The sequence below is a fragment of the Lynx canadensis genome, chromosome B2 (assembly GCF_007474595.2).
Source record: "Lynx canadensis isolate LIC74 chromosome B2, mLynCan4.pri.v2, whole genome shotgun sequence".
Taxonomy (NCBI): Eukaryota; Metazoa; Chordata; class Mammalia; order Carnivora; family Felidae; genus Lynx; species Lynx canadensis.
Window position 1 is genome coordinate 6,645,453 of NC_044307.1, and position 20,333 is coordinate 6,665,785.

Sequence of the window (20,333 nt, forward strand, 5' to 3'; positions counted from 1 at the left end):
GACACTTGTATTGGGCTTTGAAAGGTAAGCAAGATTTCAATAAATGAATATCGCAGAGAACTTTATATATATGTTTTCCTACCCTGTTGTATACGTTGCTGCCTATCACCTCCTTCACCAATATCCACCAAAACATATCTTACACACAGTCATCCTAGTCGTGAGACAAGAAAAATAAAAACACGAAATGTCGACACCACCACCACAAAACGTTGTCTTTATGATTTTACTCTTTTTAGTCAGCTGTAGAGAATTCAAGAAACACACAATGGAAGGAAGGCAATTAATTTGTGAAGCAAAAATCTCATTTACAAAGACGGTAATAAAAGATCCATAATGATAAAAAAATATATAGGTTCTCACAAGGGTGATATTACTTACCTGTTCGTAGCTCCTGCCCAGTGTATTGAAAAATGTGAGAGTTTAGGAGGGGGGTTGCTGTCAAGATAAATGGAAAATGGTGCTTGTCGATGGCAACACAAACTGGTGCGACCACTGTGGAAAACAGCGTGGAGGCTCCTGAAAAAGCCAAAAATAGAACTACCCTATGATTCAGCAATTGTACTACTAGGTATTTATCGAAGAAATACAAAAACGCTAATTCAAAGGGATACATGCACCCTGATGTTTATAGCAGCACTTGCCAACAAGAGCCAAGTTATAGAAAGAGCCCAAATAGTCATCGAACGAGGAGCGGATCAAGGAGATGTGGTGTGGAGTTATTTCTAGAGTGTTGTAAGCCCTGGGAAAGTGAGTGGGGTAACTGCTGACGTGCGAGCGATGTTACGGTCCCAAGGATGTAGAAAGCGATAGCACTGTGAGAACAGAGCCCCATGATCTCCCAGGAGCCAGTTAGGGAGCAAACCCAGTGTAATTGCTTAGCGGCTCTTGGAAACCGCACAGCTGCCCTGCCTGCTTTCACGTAAACACCAGAGGTGCGTTTGGTCTGTGTCTTGAGGTTCATCGTGTTTTCCTTCGTGCTTTAACGTGCTTTAATGTTTACACCTGGTGAACGTGAAATAAAGACTATGTGCGGTTTGCTGCTGCTGTTTCGCCGGCAGAAGCACCCCGCACGTCCGCTCAGTCTAAGTGTCCGAGAGCTTTTTCAGCTCATAGCTGTAATGTGGTACGTATGCACGATGGAATATTACCCAGCCATCAAAAAGAATGCAATCTTGCCATTTGCAACAGCATGGATGGAGCTAGAGAGTATTATGCTAAGTAAAGTACAGAGAGACAAAAACCATCTGACTTTACTCATCTGTGGAATTTCAGATATAAGACAAATGAGCAAATGGGGGGAAAAGAGAGAGAGAGAAACAAACCAAGAAACAGACTCTTGACCCCAGAGAACAAACTGATGGCTACCAGAGGGGAGGTGGGTAGGGGGATGCGGGAAATAGGTGACGGGGATAAAGAAGGGCACTTGTTGCAAGGAGCACCGGGTGATGTATCCAAGTGTGGAATCACTAAATTCTATACTTGGAACTAATAAAACACTAGATGTTAACTAACTGGAATTTAAACAAACGCCTAAAAATTTGGAGGACGCCTGGGCTGCTCAGTCCGTTAAGCGTCCAAATCTTGGTTGGGGCTCCATTCATGACCTCATGGTTTGTGAGTTCAAGCCCTGAATTGGGCTCTGCCCTGACAGTGAGGAGCCTACTTGGGATTCTCTCTCTCCTTGTCTCCTTCTCTCTCTGCCCCTCCTGTGCTCTCTTTCTCTCTCTTTCTCAAAAATAAATAAATAAATACTTAAAATTTTTTGGAAAAAAAAAAAAGGAAGGTAGCGCTGACCTTTGATATGAGGGCCAAAGGATGCTAGACCCCTGGCAAATTTCTGGGCAGACCCAAAAAGGCTTATCCTGCTCCAAATGTCAGTATCAACCCCATTGTGAAATAATGGGGTAGCGGTGAAATGGCTTCTTAAAAGATCAGACAAGGTATGGCGGACCCAGGGCTTGAACTCTGCCTCCTTGTTTTGGACCGAACATTCACTTCTTGAAGCTTTACGATTCTTTATCTTTGAATAGTGAGGTGTTCTAGAAACATTGTTTGTAAGAAGGGGATTTATTTTCAGTTTTCACTTTTGCTTTTAGTTTCCATGTGGCTTACTTGGCATTTCACCTGTGCCAGCCAGTTGTGTCTCATTCTACGAGCAGGGATTTAGACAATGTCAGGAAATGAAAGGGCCAGATAGAAATCGTGTGTTCGGGCGTGGAAATTCTCAAGGATGTACACAAATGTCATTTCACCGAGTAAACGAAAGAACTGCAGGGGCAAGCCTGCGTCTACTGTTTTATGATAACTTCAGTTCCAAAAGCAATATCCTATGAGATATAGACTCTTCACTGTTTGACTTTGAGAAAATCAGTAGGAAGTGTTTATATGTGTGGGTGGAAAGGGCCTTTTATGAGGAAAGTATATTTATTATTATCCTCCCTAATAAGATTATGTCACCAGACAGGATTTGGGGGGGGAAATATTCCAAGAATCAAGCTTTACAAAAAACATAAATGTTGAGGGAATCCTGGAACAACTGAAATCCTGGGATTCTGCATATTTCTTGAAAAAAAATATTGAATATGCACATAGGTCTATAACAATCCCTTGGAAACAAAAAGTGAAAACATATGCACATAAACAAGAAATAGCCTTCTTTGTAAATACATATTTTGGCTTATAAACATGCTTATGAGCATAGTCCACACATTGGAATTTATGGTTTGTTGGAGTATCTACCAAAGACTTGAAAAAGGGGCTGTCTTTGGCCCTTTTTCCTTCCCCACTGATTAATTTACTAGGGGATACTAGGAAACTCCCTCATTTTTCCTGTGTGTCAGTGTTTTCACTTCCACGAATACATCTTGGAGCCAGAGACAAGGCGATCTCTGCCTGCGGATAGTAACAAAGAGCCTAATAACTTTTAACAAAAGAGGCATTGTACTTTTTTCAGTTTATCAATAATGTATCTTTGGGTATTCCTTGGATGTTGGCATCTATTTATTTCAGGCCATTTGCTTTTTATTTTTGTCTTCGTTTTATGGGCTCACACACGGTCTAAGTTGAAGTAGCTGAGAAGATTTCTTAGATCAGTTCTGCAGCAATTCTCTTACTTCATGTTCACGGCTCCTTTGTTCCTTTCTCACACGACCTCAAGATTTCCACAGAGGCACCTGGAAGCCAAGGTCATACATTTGGGAAGTATGTCACCTTTTCCTCTGTGTTGATCTCTCATTACTTACCTATATCTGTGCTCCATTGCTCAAAATTAATGTACAAGGTGGACCAAACAGAAAATTAAGAAGGGAGCCGAGATGATTAAGCAACAAAACAAATACTATACAATATAAAGTGCTCAGCAGTTCAGCTAACTACAAAGTCTCTCTGTACAACATCAATTATACAGAACCTTTATTTATCATCTTTTCTCTTCTTAGTATTTCCCATTTAAAATTAATCTTAGGGGGGCGCCTGGGTGGCTCAGTCGGTTAAGCGGCCGACTTCGGCTCAGGTCGTGATCTCGCGGTCCGTGAGTTCGAGCCCCGCGTCGGGCTCTGTGCTGACAGCTCAGAGCCTGGAGCCTGTTTCAGATTCTGTGTCTCCCTCTCTCTCTGACCCTCCCCCGTTCATGCTCTGTCTCTCTCTGTCTCAAAAATAAAAATGAACGTTAAAAAAAAATTTTTTTAAATAAAATTAATCTTAGGGGCACCTGGGTGGCTCAGTCAGTTAAGCGTCGGACTTCAGCTCAGGTCAATGATCTGGTGGTCCATGGGTTCGAGCCCTGCATCTGGCTCTGTGCTGACAGCTCAGAGCCTGGAGCCTGCTTTGGATTCTGTGTCTTCCTCTCTCTCTCTGCTCCTTTCCTACTCACACACTGTCTGTCTGTCTGTCTCTCTCTCTCAAAAATAAATAAGCATTAAAAAAATAACAATAAAAATAATTTCATATGGTTATCTTGGTTCTTTAAAAATAGCCTCCAGCACCCTTATGTTTTTTTTTTCCTTTCTAAACCACACCAATTATAAAAATAAACCGACAAAATCGCAGACGAAGAAAGAGGAAAGCCCCAAACATATTTAAAGATGCAATTCCACAAGGCCAGAAGGATATTTTGATCCCTTGGGATAGCTTTGCCTTAACTGCAGGAGGAAATGCCTTGATGGCAAGGATGGTGGTGAACTGGGGGAAAATTTGATGTCTTGAGCATTCAGAGCTCAGTTTGACAGGAGAAAGTAACATCAGTGGAATGACTCAGACCCAGGTTGTTTCCCGTGAAAATTTGGTGATAGTCCCCACTTGACTTGTATGCAAAACCATCAGGACTGTTCAGCCATAGCCACCAGGATAAAATCTTCCATTTTTACATGCAAAGCTGGTCTAGGTAGCTAAGACGGCATACTTATTTCTGGCAACTTCCAATCCTGCGTGAAGTGTGTAACTGCTAAAGACTTTGTGCGTGATGTTTGTGCATGGTTGCTGGTGAGGAGTAATCACTCACTATGTGAATAATCTCACTTCAAACAGAGGACAGAGGCTAGAACTCAGTAGGGAAGAATAATGACTAGCCCTTAAAACAGGGCTATCAAGAAAGCATAGTACCAAGTGCTATGGAATAGACAGGAAAACTATTTTATGGGTAAGACACAAAGGGTACGTGTGAGCGAGCATCCACGTGGGCTCAAGATCTAGGGTAATACATTCATCCCTAAAGGTGGAAGGTAATAGGGAAGGAAACGCTAAATGCAAACTTTCCCTCCTTTATAATTTTGCCTCCAGGTGGCTCTGAGTAAAAAGATTCCTGGAGATAATTATGAACTTTGGGCTTGCGAAGTCTCGGTACCGTATTTATTATATTCCTGTTTTTAAAAAAATCTTGTGAATTGAACATCTGAAACAGACTTTGAAATAGGATAAATCTATTTTAATGTAGGTATGATGTTGAACAGAAAAAAATCTCTAAATTGTACATTTGTTGATTTTTCTTTTTTATACCTGGTTATTCTAAGAGTTTGAATTTTAAAAATTATGTGTACCTCTAGTGGCATAGCTGACTTTTATAAATATTTACTTAGTTCCATATCTACTTACACTTGTAAAACAAAATATAGGAAGCTGGAAGGTTCTTCTTAGCGAATGCATAAAAAAGGCTGAGCAACCAGTCACTTTGTATTAACTCACATCTCTGGCCAAATCAGACCTCCTCAGCATGGCCACATAGACACAAGGATAAGGCAGGTTTCTGCCAACATTGAAATTCACAAATAGACAAGGTTCTATGATGGCTACTTCTGAGAATTCCGCAATAGAAAGAAATACATAATCTTTGACCATAAGACTTTTAGAAAGTTCAGAGATTTTAGAACCATCCAACTAACCAAAGTGGAAGATTTGGGAGAAAACCAGAATTTATCAATTTCCTTCTCAAATTAAAAATATATGTTCAGGGCACCTGGGGGGGGGGTCAATTAGTTAAGGAACCGACTTGATTTTGGCTCAGGTCATGACCTCACAGTTTGTGGTTTTGAGCCCGCACTGGCAGTACAAGAGCCTTCTTGGGATTTCCTCTTTCTGTCTCTCTCTCTCTCTCTCTCTCTCTCTCTGCCCATCCCCTGCTTGTGCATGCTCTCTTTCTAAAAATAAATAAACTTAAAAAAAAAATATATATATATATGTATATGTGTGTGTGTGTGTGTGTGTGTGTGTATTCAATGACTACTATTTTGGGCATTTGGTTAACTTTTTACTGAGTATTTTGGCTAAAATTTCCCTTTGAAATTCCGCAGAAACATTCTCCCTTACCACCATCAGTTCCATAGAATCCTAATTACTTGTAGCCTATATTATTTCAAAATATAATTACTGCCTTGTTTCTGCCTTCTCTTACAGTAGACTATTTTAAAAACCACTTCCAATTGAATGGCTTACTCATTTAAAAATGTTAAAGTATTTTTAATTATTGAAAAAATGGGAGAATACAGAAAAGAATAAAAAAGAACATATTAATCATCCAAAACTTCACAGCAGAGCAAACCAGAGTTAATATTTGGTTTATTTCTGTTCAAACATCTCTAATAATAAATCTACATTTACAGGGATATTTTACAAAATTGAGATTGATTTGAATATATTGCAGTCTGATTTTGTTTTAACTGTGCAATGTATCAAATGCATTTTCATGGGTTAACTATGACTTGAGACATGTTTTAATGGCTTTGAATTATCTCAGCATATGCAACAAATATTATTGTTTACACATACAGACAGATTCAAAATTTTCCCATTACAAATAACACAACAATAATCGTACATGTACATAAGTTTTTAATTTTTAACAAGCTCGCTGAAGTAGAACTATTGGCTCTAAGTTTATGAATATAATTTTTTTAAGTTTTTATCTAATTGCGACAACACCCACAAAAGGCCCTCAGTGTCACTCGGCTAATCTTTCTCACAGTGGCTGTTGTGTATAGATGGGATGCAATCTTCTTTCCTAAACTGGATTGTTCCAGAGAGAGAAGACCATGATCTATAACTTGGGTGATATCTCCGACTAATTACGCTCTCAATACACTTATCTCACATAAAGACTCTCCAGTCTCCATCCCTTCTCCTGACTTTTTCTGAATAGGAAGGAATTTATCCCCAAACTTGCTAAAATACATAGGCTTTAAGAAGACATAGTCCAATATAATTGGTTCAGGCAGAGACATTTTACCTGACGCAGTTGAGAACTGAGAACGCTGGGCTGAGAACGAGGTGAGAAATAGAGGTGGACCGTGTCCGTGGTAGGATGAACAGTACCTCCCACGCGCTGGATTAAGCAAGGGCATGTGGCTCTTGGGTCGTGGAGCATCTGTGCTGCTTCCTGATGTTACGACGCACTCCTGTTTCCCAGCTTTGCTTTCAAGGTGTTTCTCTGCGCTCTCTGTCTGGAAAAGCAGCGGGGGTGCGAGATGATGGTGGAACCAAGATCTGGTTTGAAGATGGTGTGGAGAGGAAACATCCACTACAGCAACACCTTCGTGCCTCACCTGTACCACCCACCACGCTTCTTGGGTCTTTTTCTTTCCAAGGTGAGTAAAAGAAGCCTTCACCGCATTGCATTTTTCATGAAAAGTGTATTCGTGTACTTCCAAGTTGTCATTGATGACGTTGCTCAAGTGAAATAGTTTTCTGTCGGCAAAAATGGGATGGAATTTAATATATCGTAATTTCTCCCAATAAAATAATGAAAAAAATGTTCTAATTTTAATGCGTTTTGATACAGCAATGAGGTATTCAGAAGCAAATTAGTGTTGTTAGGTGAGGATTGAGGTGTATCATCATGTGGGAAAAAAGCAGATTACAGAACACTTACGATCATAATTAAGTGTGTGTGTATATATATACATATGCATATATGTATGCATATGCATATGTATATATGCATATATACGTATATATATATGTATACGTATACATATATATATATATATATATAAAATCTGAAAGCATATAAAACACAAATTTTCTAGAAGTAACCGATGTCTTATTTTAGGCATATATACCTTGGTTTAAAAAATGCATTTTGGGCCGCCTAGGTGGCCCAGTCTGTTAAGAATCTGACTCTTGATTTCCACTCAGGTCATGATCTCACAATTTGTGAGTTTGAGTCCCGCGTTGAGGCTCCACACTGACAGTATGGAGCTTGCTTGGGATACTGTCTGTCTCTGTCTTTGTCTGCCCATCCCCCACTCGCTCTCTCTCTATGTCTGCCTCAAAATAAATAAACATTTTTTTAAAATGAATGTTGCCAGATTTCGCTTAAATTGTTTAGACATGTAGGACTTCAGCTGTAGTCCTAAATGTGGAGGTTGCCCAGTTGTGGAAATGTAGCATCCGTTGGGTTACCTGCAGGGTACAGAGGGGGACAAGGCCAAATACTCTGGCCACAACCAGAGTTGAAAGAAATGATTTTCTTTCTTCAAGTTTTCTCATGCTAAAATTTTCTAAGTAATGATTCCCAGGTTAGCAAAGAATCGCTTCTCACTGAAAAATCTTACAGGAAAAACATGCTTTTTCTACCCTACTCCCCCATGAAAGTGTTTAAATTTATCTATTCAATATCCATCTGGAGCTTCCCACATTTGCTTTTGTCCTTGACAATAGGAAGAATGTTATCATTACCTCTGCATGCACAGACGTAGTCTGAGGTTAGAACTTTTCTTGAACAAATACAAGGGGATTAAAAGCATCGTCTCTCCTGGTAAAAATATCAAAGCTTCTTTTTTGTATAAATAAGTGATGATTAACAGTGATAACACTTCTGAGTTCATATGCGTGATGTTTAAATCAATTGAAATTTCATAAGTCTAATGAAATAATGAAACATGTCATGCTAGTTAGACTATTTTAAAATAAAAATATGGGCATGTTTAGTTGGTCATTTTGTTCGCTCCAATGCACATTTTAAATAACTTACTTAATTTTGAAAAAATTCAAAGAAATCACTTAACTTTTAAATTTGGCTTTACCACTTCTAGTTCATAGAATCCACAAAGGGTTAGATCTTTGTAGCCTCTCCTTTACTCATGAATACCGGCATATTGATTGCCAAAAATAAACTAGGTACAATATGAGAGTAAGCTTAATCTTAGATCTGTAGGTTTTTTTAATGTTAAAGTTGCAAATACTTTTAAGGCAGGTGAATACTTTTTAAGGTCTGAGTTGAGTATAAATGGGAAATAATTTGATATTTCAGTCATGGTTTTCACTGAGTCTAAAGGTGACCTAATTCTTTGGAAAGTAAGGGGTAGGTCAACTAAGACTGGTTACTACTAATTTTAACAAAGAACAATACATTAGATGGTTTATATATATCATCCCATAGATTCTTTACAGTAATTTAATAATGAAGTTATTAGACCATGTATTAGTCTCCTCTTGCTTCCATAACAAATTACAGCCAATTTAGTGGATTAAAATAAGACACATGTGTGAACGTACAGTTCTGGAGGTCAGAAGTCCAAAATGGGTCTCACGAGGCCAAAATTCAGGTAGTGGCAGGGTTGCATTCTTTCTGAAGGCTCTAGGTTGGGAGGTTCCCTGTTTCGCCTTTCGCAGTCCCTAGAGACTGCCTTCGTTCCTTCACTTTGTCTCAAAAGCCAACATTTGCGTCACTCCCAACTTCTGTTGTCACACCTCCTCCTCTGGCTCTGACTTTTCTGCAACCCTTTTTCACTCATAAAATCTTTGCATGTGACAAACTGGGGACATTCAGATGATCCTGGATAATCTCCCCAAATCGAGATTCTTAATAACAATCTGCAAGGTCTCTTTGACCTATCAGATAACACATTCATAGATTCTAGGATTTAGGGCATGGACATCTTTTGGAAGATCATTATTTTTATATGTCAAATACTATTTCTCTCATTATGAACCAACAATATGCATCTGTTGTTTGAGTTTCTGTCAAAAACGGGATTTTTTTTTCTCCCAAATACTCTGAATATTTTCTGACTGATTGCAAATTTCACCCTGAGTTGAGAACTGGAAAGAACCTTTGGAGATACCAGTGTTACATAGATGGATCATTTGAACATAAAATCATCACAATGGATGTGGATCAAAATACTTTATCAATAATTCTGATAAGTGACCTTTGACATATCACTTTATTCTGGAAATTTTGACTTTTGAGTCCCTTTTTCACTCAAGGCAAGAGGAAGAAAGGAAGGTTTGCACACTTTCCTATTGTGAATCGAAAGTGTCTATGGAACAATAGCCAGTTAAGACAGCTGAGCGTTGGTGATGGCCTCTCCTATTGGCCTTGAATGATCACCATGGGGTGTTTTTCTCTAACTGTCTTAAAGGGTAAGTCAGAGTTTATCAGTCTCATTAATCCAGGCTTCCACTGGGCCCTGGGCAAAAAGGTTTAGAATGTGATCAGTATGCAGCTTTTATGACCTTTCTTTTGAGCCAGGATCTTAGCAAGGGAGGGAGACCTCTTGTAAGACTCAGCCTCCACGGGAGGTGGTTTTCTCATTGCTACATGGGGCTGAAAGGAACCATATCGAAGTCAATTCAACAGAGATAGTAAAAAGGTCACTGTATTCTCATGTCAGGTATTCTCAATACAGACTGAGTGGGTCCAGCTTTAATTTTCTGTGCCCAATCTATTTAGTTATTTAGTGTCACTGAGTTTTTATTAACAAGTATTGTGAGATCTTTGTCACTTTTTCTATGAAACAGTCTTGGTCAATAGTCAAAGAGGAAAGACTGGCATTAGGTGATTATTTAGTCTTAAAATCACTGAAGGTGACTTTGTTTTTATATTTGGTGTTTTTATTGGGCCATACAGTAAAAGAGGAGTGGGAAAATCCAAGCCCTTTTTGGGTGTGTTTGAGGGTCAGGTGCAGGGAAGGTAATCAAGGAGATTTCTGTATTTTTGATTCCATATGTCCCAGATACTACAATAATTTAAAAGAACAAACTCTCGTTTCTGCTGAAGAAGACTCCAAGCATATGGAATGAAATACAAACAAAAGTGTCTCTTTTTTGAGGGGGGGGGATGCTGGAAGGATGGGAACCAAATGCTTTTATCTGTGCTTTCGATTCTTTGTGAAAACATAAAGTAAGAATGGCCGGTGGTTGTATCACACGAATCCTTGGAACTTCTGTGAATCTTCACAGTATTTAGCATCAGCTGGTGCAAACAAAAGATGCCAAGAAACTGTATTGCTCGCAGTTAGGCTTTACTCCTCAGTAAATAGACAGGAATGATTTCTTTTTTTTTTTTTTTTTTTTAATTTTTTTTTTCAACGACAGGAATGATTTCTGTGGTCAAGTTGAGCTTCTAATGATTGCATTTGTACCCATAGGAGACCTACAAGCAAGTGTTCATTACTTGGATGTTACTCTAACTTTAGCAAGAAGTGTGGTTATGTGAGCTCACACTGCTTGGGGGAAAGCAACAAACCTTGTTTTGTGGACATGAAAAAGCTATAATCATTGAATGCTATTATGTTTTCTTAGTTGAACACACACACACATGCACACACACCCTAATTTTGGAGCATTTGGGGAAATGTCTAAGTGATTGTAAGATTGAGTGCTCTATTTATAATTGATAGCCAAATTACACTAAATAATGATCACAAAATATAGAAGGTATCATTCTAAGAGTTTCAGGAGGGGAAAAGCTTATATAGTCCTATATTCTCTTACATACACTGAATGTTTATTTTTCTTTAGAGAAGTTATGAGGAATGAAATTAAGTTTAATAAGGAATTCTATTTTAGGGTAACAAAGTATTACCAGTAACATCCACACAATCTTCTAGTGTCCTGAAATCTTTTATGACCTTAGCTGCTTGGCCTGTCCCATTTTGTCTTCAGGATTGAAACAGGTCTCATATTTTCCAAGAGTCTTGCCTTGTGATTTTTGCATGCTCATTATTCATAATTTTTTTCTTCTAACGATCTCAATTCAATTCTAACAATGAAACCACTTCTATCCCCCTCTGTCTTTGCCATTCTAATAAGGCCAACCAATACTCTAGCTCTATGGAGGTCTGGGGCTGGACAACCTGGTTGATCTACACCATGACTACAGTAATAGATTCATGAATGGTTGCCTGGCCGTCTCATGTCAATAGGATTTTTTTCCTGAAGTTACTGAGTAAGAGGCAGTTAATTACTCTTACTGAGTTAGAGGCAGTAAAGTGCTGGTAAGCCAGATGTAGGATGGTGGGGCTGGTGGGTAGTGAAGGGACAGGAAGCTCTGATTTTTAGTGTTGGTGGATTTCCCATGGAGAAAATACTCCCACTTGAGATGATTTTAAACTACCGAGGTTGACGCCACCACTGGATGCAAATTTTTCTTTATGGTCCTTCAAAAGTGATGGGCAGCGCCATGCCCTGAGGAATAAGATTTGATACCCTCTTAGGGAATCCTTTAACCTGGTACTGATAACACCTTCTGAGTGTGCATAACCTTCTAAGTAAATGCCCCTGCCCACAGCCCCTGAGGAAGAGGCAGACCTGTGTAAAACAATGAACTATCCTCTCTTCTCTCTATAAATGATTGAGCAGGAGTTGGTATTGACCAAAGGTAATCAACCTACCAGCTATACAGAACCTGTGATATAGGAGGCTAGTCCATCAAAATTCATTTTCTCTGGGGTTTAAATTGAAAAGCACAGAGAAAATTAAGCAGCTGGTAGTCATTGCTAAAGGTCAAAAGAGGCATAAAGAAAGAAGCCATGAGGCAGTGTAGAGAATATGACAAACCGAAGCTATAAACTTGGAAGAAAACCAAAGCTATCAAAATACAGAGTCTCATTTACCCTGAATGATACAGACAAAACAGCTGGCCCCTAGAGCTGTTTCAATTCTGGTCAACAGTCTTGTTTCAGATCTGGACCACACATATCCTTAAGAGAAGCTCTTTTTATGTTGAGGCTACTTTAATGGGTTTGTTTACTCGTAACAAAAAAAAAGCCTTTAAAACATAAATTTGCACCCCAAATCAGGTATAAGCAAGTGGAAATGATGGGGTAATTGGAATTATTTAGTGCATTACTGGAGCTATGATGTAGCTAATAAAGTCCTCACCTGTGATTTCTGGAGACTAGGAGTATCCCGACTCTTCACTCTAAAAGAAGGTAGGTAGCAAGCTAATATCCTTGGAGTCACTCGTCCTATTAAAAAATATCTTACCATCCAGAAATAAATGACCTTGTAATACCAACCATGGAAACCACATGTTTCAAGGTTAGTGAACTCTTCTAGAAAATGAAATATATGGCCAGGACCAGAGACAGGTGAATAGTACAGAGCTCTAGGTACTAAGAAATGAAGGTTTCTTCTCATTTCTTCCAGAAAAGGTAGCTGTTATGACAGTCGTAGGTTTTTACTACCATTTTATATCACTTGTTTAGTGAGGCTTGTGTAAGTTACAAGTGCATATATGAGGCAAATTCAAACTGAATGCGTGCCAATGGTCCTATTTAAAATAGTAGGTAACATTTCAGGGGCACCTGGGTGGCTCAGTCAGTTGAGCATCTGACTTCAGCTCAGGTCACGATCTCACAGCTGGTGGGCCCAAGCCCGTGTCGGGCTCTGTGCTGACAGCTCAGGAGCCTGGAGCCTGCTTCAGGTTCTGTGTCTCCTTCTTTCTTAGCCCCTAACCTACTCGCATTCTGTCTCTGTCTCTCTCAAAAATAAATAAACACTAAAAAAATTTTTAAACAGTAGGTAACATTTAATATTCCTGTAGTCTTTGTGGTACTTGAGATATATTGATTCAATTTATCCTCCCCCAAGTCTTATTGGGTGGGTAAGAAGCGTATTCATCTTATAGATTAAGAGACTGAAGAATAAAGAGATTATGTATCGGAGCCATCTTTAATAACTTAGCCTTAGATCAATGGTCTTAACCATTACCTGGTAGAGTCTAAGATCACCAAACAATGTTTGCTATGGCCTTTGACATTGTCTCTAGAGGCTGTAGATGACGTTGACACAAGATTAACAGCATCCTGTTTGCAAGACGTGGCTGTATTTACAATGTGTGTGATAGATGGAATGTGTTAAGTTGGGGCAAACTTTGAAATTGTGTGGGTGGGATGTAGGCAGTTTGCTCCATTGGTTAGAAAGAGCTAAATTCTATTATATGTGCCAAGTACTGTGTTCACCGTCGACACATTTCCTACCAGGATAAGTTGCCTCACAGACTTCTTACTGCACAGTTTTTTACCTCTTTAACCAACCCGAGCTGGACCAAGAGGTAGGACACCAGACTCAGGGCTGTGAATCCAAAAGCTGATGAGGGAGCTGTGATGTGGCCTGGCTCACCAAAAATGAGCTCAGTAAGTGAGATTCTCTGAAAGTTGGAAATTCTAGCAGAATGAGTCATTTAGCAGCAGGAACCAAAGTTAAATATTGTAGAAATCAGCCTGGAAAGACCATGATGGACTTTGCCAAAGTTATGAGGTAACAGAAACTATGAGTAAGTGGAGGAATTAGGTAGAGAAAAAATATATAAAGTGAAGGCTAAGGAAACTTTTTTTTTTCCTCCAGTAGGATATTAAAAGTGGGCATGTGGAGAGTATTTATGCCATAATGCGGACACAGCAGGGTGTATAATAAAGGCTCTTAAATTATTGCTGTTGAGGACTCTAGATGTATTGTGCATCCCAAAATACCTTTGTTTAAAGACTCAATTGGAAGGTGGCCATCGTCAGTACTTCCTCTCCCTTTTTATTTGAGTTTGTTTGTTTCTCGTAAACGGAAGCTACCACCTAAGACAATAAAAACAGGTTCAGAATTGTTGAGAACCTGCCCTTATGGTCTTAGGCAGTAGCTTCTCGTATTTATTATTGCACGACTCCTCCACATAAGAGTTAACAACTCTGGGGTCGCCTGGGTGGGTCAGTCGATGGAGCGTCCAACTTCAGGTCAGGTCATGATCTCATGGTTGGTGGATTGGAGCCCCACGTCAGGCTCCGCACCTACAGAGAGGAATATGCTTCATGGTCTCTGTCTCCCCCTCTCTCTGTCCCTCCCCAGCTTGCGACCTGTCTCTCAAAAGTAAGTAAGCGTTACAATAAAAAAGTGTTAGCAACTCTGGGATAGAGTCAGCTACAGATTGGTCATTTCTTTGAATGGCACTGGCATGTGACAGTATTTACAGAAGCACTTTTTGTTATCCACTACTCGGGATCTGTGTGGACTTCAAAGAACAGAAAGCCAACCAAATTAGAATAATTATTAGCTGCAGAAATAATAAATAAATGTGCCTCTCGCATGAACTAGGTCTTAGATTTGGAATTGAAAGAGAAACGATTCTTATAATCATCTATTTATGGAGAAAACTGGAAAAATATTTGTACTGATTTTAATCTTTTCTTCAATTCTAACTTCTCCACAGTAAATTAAATAATTAAGCAGTAGCATTCATCTATTTTGTCAAAAATTATGCAACTGATATCTTATTTTTCTAACTGGTTCAGATGAATTTCCTAAATACCGTTACTAAATGCCAGTACCAATGTGTTATGTACTAAATTCTTTGTTCACCCTGACTTTTCTCCTTTTAGGAAGAGACACCCATGCTGTGTTCTCCAGATATTTTTGTTTGTTTGGTTGGTTGGTTGGTTGGGCTTGTTTTTTTCCTCATCTGGCAGTTAGCTGGTTATCTGAGGCATTCCTTTAGAGTTACTATACAAATTGTATCTAATCATATCACCTAGAACTTGTTTTCATTCTGTTTTTATAGTTTTGTGACTAACAGCCGTCTAGCTTAGACACACCTAAGTCAGGAGTTGCAATATAAATATAAGGTGGTTTAAAATTTATAAATCATTTTAAAATGAATTGCTTGTTTTCTACTGCAATAGTTAAGTTTTGAAATGACAAAATCATTCATTACTAATTTTTTTCAGGTATTGTTACAGTTCTATTGCAATTGTCGCAAATCCAAACACAAACGGGCCAAATAATGAAGCAAATCTTAGATGACTGGAAACATCAAATGGCAGATCTGGCTTTAGGCAAGTTCAAATGGGGTGCTGCATCTCTTACTCTGGAATTTTCTGGGTCCATCTTCTATGTATTGGCTTTCTATGCAGATAAATTTTCCACATGGCAGCAAAAATTTCAGGCGATCAATGATCTCGCATCTGCTCCCCTGACCATCAGCTGGACCTGACCAAAAGGCGTTCCTTCCCCTAGCATTGCACTGAAGCCCTCAACCACTCTCCCGCTAGACCAAAGTAGGTCAAGTGTGGACTCCTAGAAGAGTAGTACAGTGCCATACTCTGAGTAGGTCTGGATTAGGTGCCTGTCACTAAAGCAGTCATTGTGAATCTGGGATGGCTTTAGGCTGAGTTGAGGAAACTATTCACTGGTGCACATGGGGAGTGGGAGGGTGGGCTCATGTCCATTGCTCAGCTGGTGTCCCATCAGAGAGGGGCAGCAGTGTGCTGAGTGGCTACGTCCGTGACGTGTACTGGGGTCCAAAGTGTGATCTGAGAATGTGGCTGAGGTTTCTACCCTCCATTTTGAAGTGGTAAGACCCTGTACAAGTTACTTCACATTCTCGAGACTGTTTCTTCACTCATAAAGAAGACTAATACCATTATCTATATCTTGGAAAGGAGATAATGAATGTCCCCTGTGAAACAAGGAAATACTCCCTGTTTGTTTCTCCTTTACTCTCATGTCCTTACCACACTTGACTCTGACTCCAGATGTGTGGGTTTCTGTGACATCAGCTGGTGAATTATGAATCAATTCAATTGGGACGATATCTGGAGTCCACGTCGGATCCCACCCATCAAGTGCTCGGTCCCACAAGAGTGCCCCCTCCCTGCCCCTGAGGACACCGATCACAAGACACAGGGTGTCACCTGTATTTCTAACAGAGTGTATATCGGGGTCCCAAACCCTCCCCCTGGCTTCAAATTTGCTAGAATGCCTCAAAGTACTCAGGGAAACACTTACATTTACTGGTCCATTATTAAGACTATAACAAAGGCTAGAGAGAAAGACAGCCAAATGGAGGGCTACCTGGAGCAGGTATGTGGGAAGCTTCTATGATCTCTCTGGACACCTTTCTCCCCACACTCCACGCGTTCCTGAACCTGCAAGTTCTTCAAACCCATATACTACTGAGATTTTAGGAGGCCTCCTCAGTAGGCATGACAGATAATTAACCCAACGTCCAGCCCCTCTCCTCTTCCCTGAGGATGGGGAATTGGCCCGAAAGTTCCAAATTTCTAATCATGGCTTGGTCTTTGTACTAGCCAGCCCCCATCCTGAAGTTGGGACCCGCCAAGAGCTTCCTCACTAGAACAAAAGATAATTTTATCACCCAGGACGTTGCAATTATTTAGAGAACTCTGTGTCGGGAACCAGGGTCAAACGCCAAATACAGGTGCCTCCTGCATTTGAACTTTTCAAAAGTTCGCTTTTAGGAAAAGACCTGCTTTGGTGTGTTGTAGCTAACCAAAAGAAATCAAGGAAGATTTTTGCTTTTCCACAAAAAGGTAGAAAGCAAAAATACCAATCTGTGTCTGTTCTGCAGCAAACTGATATATCAGCAGCACACTCTGAGTGGTGAGAGGGGCCCCCTGGACCTCCTTCCTCTGGAGCCACACTCATATCAGCATCAAGCTGTCCTAGCTGTGAACTGTGTCTGGGAACATCTGGGCTTTATTTTGGTTGACTTTGTGCATCCGTTAGCAAGATGGGTCCGAAGGTATCAGAAAAGTCCAAAAGATGCCATTTTGGGGGGCTCTGGGAACACTCAAAAATTTTCTACATGAATGAGTGATAATTGCTCTTCTCTTAAAGTCATTTTGGCTTATGAAAGGTTTCATGGGAACACTCTACTTTTGGATGGTGGAGGGAAACCTGCATTAGAATAAAGGCTCTTCCTGGGGCTTTTGCAACTTAGGAAATTAACAAGGGTTTTAGGAGCTCTGTGCCAGGAACTGGGGGCAGAGGCCAAAATATGTATTTTCTATTTGTTCACATCTGCCAATTTTGTAAACCATTGTGTGCTATGAAAAAATGTGTTAGTTTACTATAGTTGAGGTTGTGGCTATCTATATAAATGAAGATTTTTTTTTTAATTTTTTAACTTTTATTTATTCTTGAGAAACAGAGAGCGACTGAGCATGAGCAGGGGAGGGGCAGAGAGAGAGGGAGACACTGAATCAAAGCCCACTCCAAGCTCTGAGCTGTCAGCACAGAGCCCGACTCTGGGCTGGAACTGGTGAACCTTGAGATCGTGACCTGAGCCTCAGTCGGACGCTCAACCAATTGAACCACCCAGGCGCCCCAAGATTTTTTGAGCATAAAGGTATAATAAAACTTTTCATATTTAATAAGAACTTTGAAGCTTTAAGAATTTCTTCTAAGAGAATCCAGGGCTTGTGTACACATTCGATTTCACCAGGAGTTTCTAACGTGTTTTGTAACAAAGTGCAAAGATTTGTAATAGCAATTACTGAGATACAGATGATTCCGTAGTCAAAATATTTGGGAAATGTTAAATTAAACAAAAATAAATTGATGTCTTTGCAATAAGACTTTTCAGAATCTTTCATCTGCTAATAATAAATGTGAATCTTTAAGACTTATACTATTGCAGAATTTGTCATGTAAAGCCCATCACAAGATCGTTGAGAAGGGCTGAAACGTTAGAAAAGCAGGTATCAACCATGGTCATTCCAACCCCCTCACCCCGGCTCAGCGGGCATTTGGCAGCGTCTGGGGACACTTTTGAACGCCACAAATGACTGGGTGCCACTGTCATCTAGTGGGTAGAGTTTGGGGAAGCTGTTAAACATCCCACAACCCACAGGACAGCCCTCCACAACAAATAATCATCCAGCCCCAAATGTCAACAGCTGAGAAAGCGTGCTTTAGACTAACGTTATATGAAATTAACTTTGGGAAACACTGATTTGTATCACCGATGACAGATTTTCTAACTCCAAAGAATAGTATCCGGTTTTCAAATGGCTCACCATCAACTTGACCTTTACTTAGTATGAGGACATACACCCTAGTAATTCAAGTGTACCAGAAACAGAACAAAGTTAAATCCTAAATTGTGTACAAAATATGCCTAACAGTGCTGCTGCTATACATTATATTTATTAAAATGATTGAAAACTTTGTCGTTATGCTGAAACCTTTCTCTGTCATCACACATTTTTGTATGGAATTAGTCCAATCGTGCCTGTCAAAAGGAGCTACTGCGGTAGTTAGTGGTATAACCAGTGACAGCTCATGTTTGAAAACCACTTGATCCTTTCTAAACAACTCTTACATCTCTGTTCCTATTCTTTTCATCGTCATCCTTAATATAAATTCCTCTGAAGAAGAACTTTTTTAATAGTTTCCTACAATTTGGCTGAGTCCTGAAAACATGATTGAATGGTTCAACTAGGAGGTTTTCCTTTGCCCTATAAACTCCTGTTTGATAGTCTTGTCCATTGCTCTTGCTTGAGACTTTAGTTTATATTAATTTTTAAAATATTAGTTAATACTATATAATATTAAGAATAAACACTTGATGTCAAAACAAAGTTCTGTGGGATTCAATCTAATAGAGTAAAATAATAAACTTTTGGGATGCTGGGTGGCTCAGTGAGTTAACCATCGGACTCTTGATCTCAGCTCAGGTCTTGATCTCAGGATTGCGTGTTGGGTTCCACACTTGGCATGGAGCCTACTTTAAAAAAAATTGCTGAAAATAAAATTTTAAGAACAAGAAAGGTGAATGGATTCAGGGGAAATGAGTCAAAACTGAAACTTGCAGAAAACTCTATGTGAGTAGATGTCCCTGCCTGGAAGATGCCCTGATACTATAATACTACAATTAGTTTGTGATTATTGATACAGTCTGACAATCGTCTCTTAGAAATCCCTACTGTAACATAGAGAGATATAAACCTAGAGCCTTGAAGACAAACAAGAAAACAACAACAACAACAAAAACACAAAGTTTTTAAAGTCCCATGACATCTCAGATTTTGTCATCTTTCCAAAGTCAAATCACACAGGGAACCCGAGGTAACAGCAACATTTTACACACAAAACAGCTGAAGTCTAAAGTACTTGACCAACTAAAGTGTCACAGTCAGATCTAACATACTCTGCTGGTAATCAGTCACACCTCTTTCAGTAAATGTATTTGTCTTCATTATGGAATTCCTAGAGCAGGAGTCCAGTCTAACTGATGACAGTTTTCAAGAAAGCTGTTGATCTCTGCCTCCTCACATTACCAAGTAGAAGGGTAAATACATGTCAAATACGATCATTAACCACTCTGATTTCTTTCTTTCTCTCTCTCTCTCTCTCTCTCTCTCTCTCTCTCTCTCTTTTTCCCTAGAAGAATTGTCTGGTTAGCAATAACAATGGGTCATGTGAGGTAACTGGTCTAATAAGGAAGTAGGGTAGCTTATGCATGTCCCCGTGATGTAGTGGAAATTCCCCAACATTGTAATTTAGTAAGGCAAAGGTACCTGGCTCAAACTTACATGATTTGCTGTATCCAGCTTTTGTTTGCTAACCTGAAAGGACAACAGTGATGTAATGTTATTTTCCTTATCTCTTGGCTTTCTAAACGCTCTGTAGGTAGGTGGTCTCAGTCCCAGGGAACGAGAAGAGGAAATCCCATAATTTGTTTTACTTAATCTAGTTTCTTTACCTGTTTACAAAGATATCTATCTACCATCTATCTCTCTCTCTCTCTATCATCTATCTTTCATCTATCTCCATTTTATAAAAAGAAATGTAGGGTAAATGTATTATCAATAAATAATGTCAAT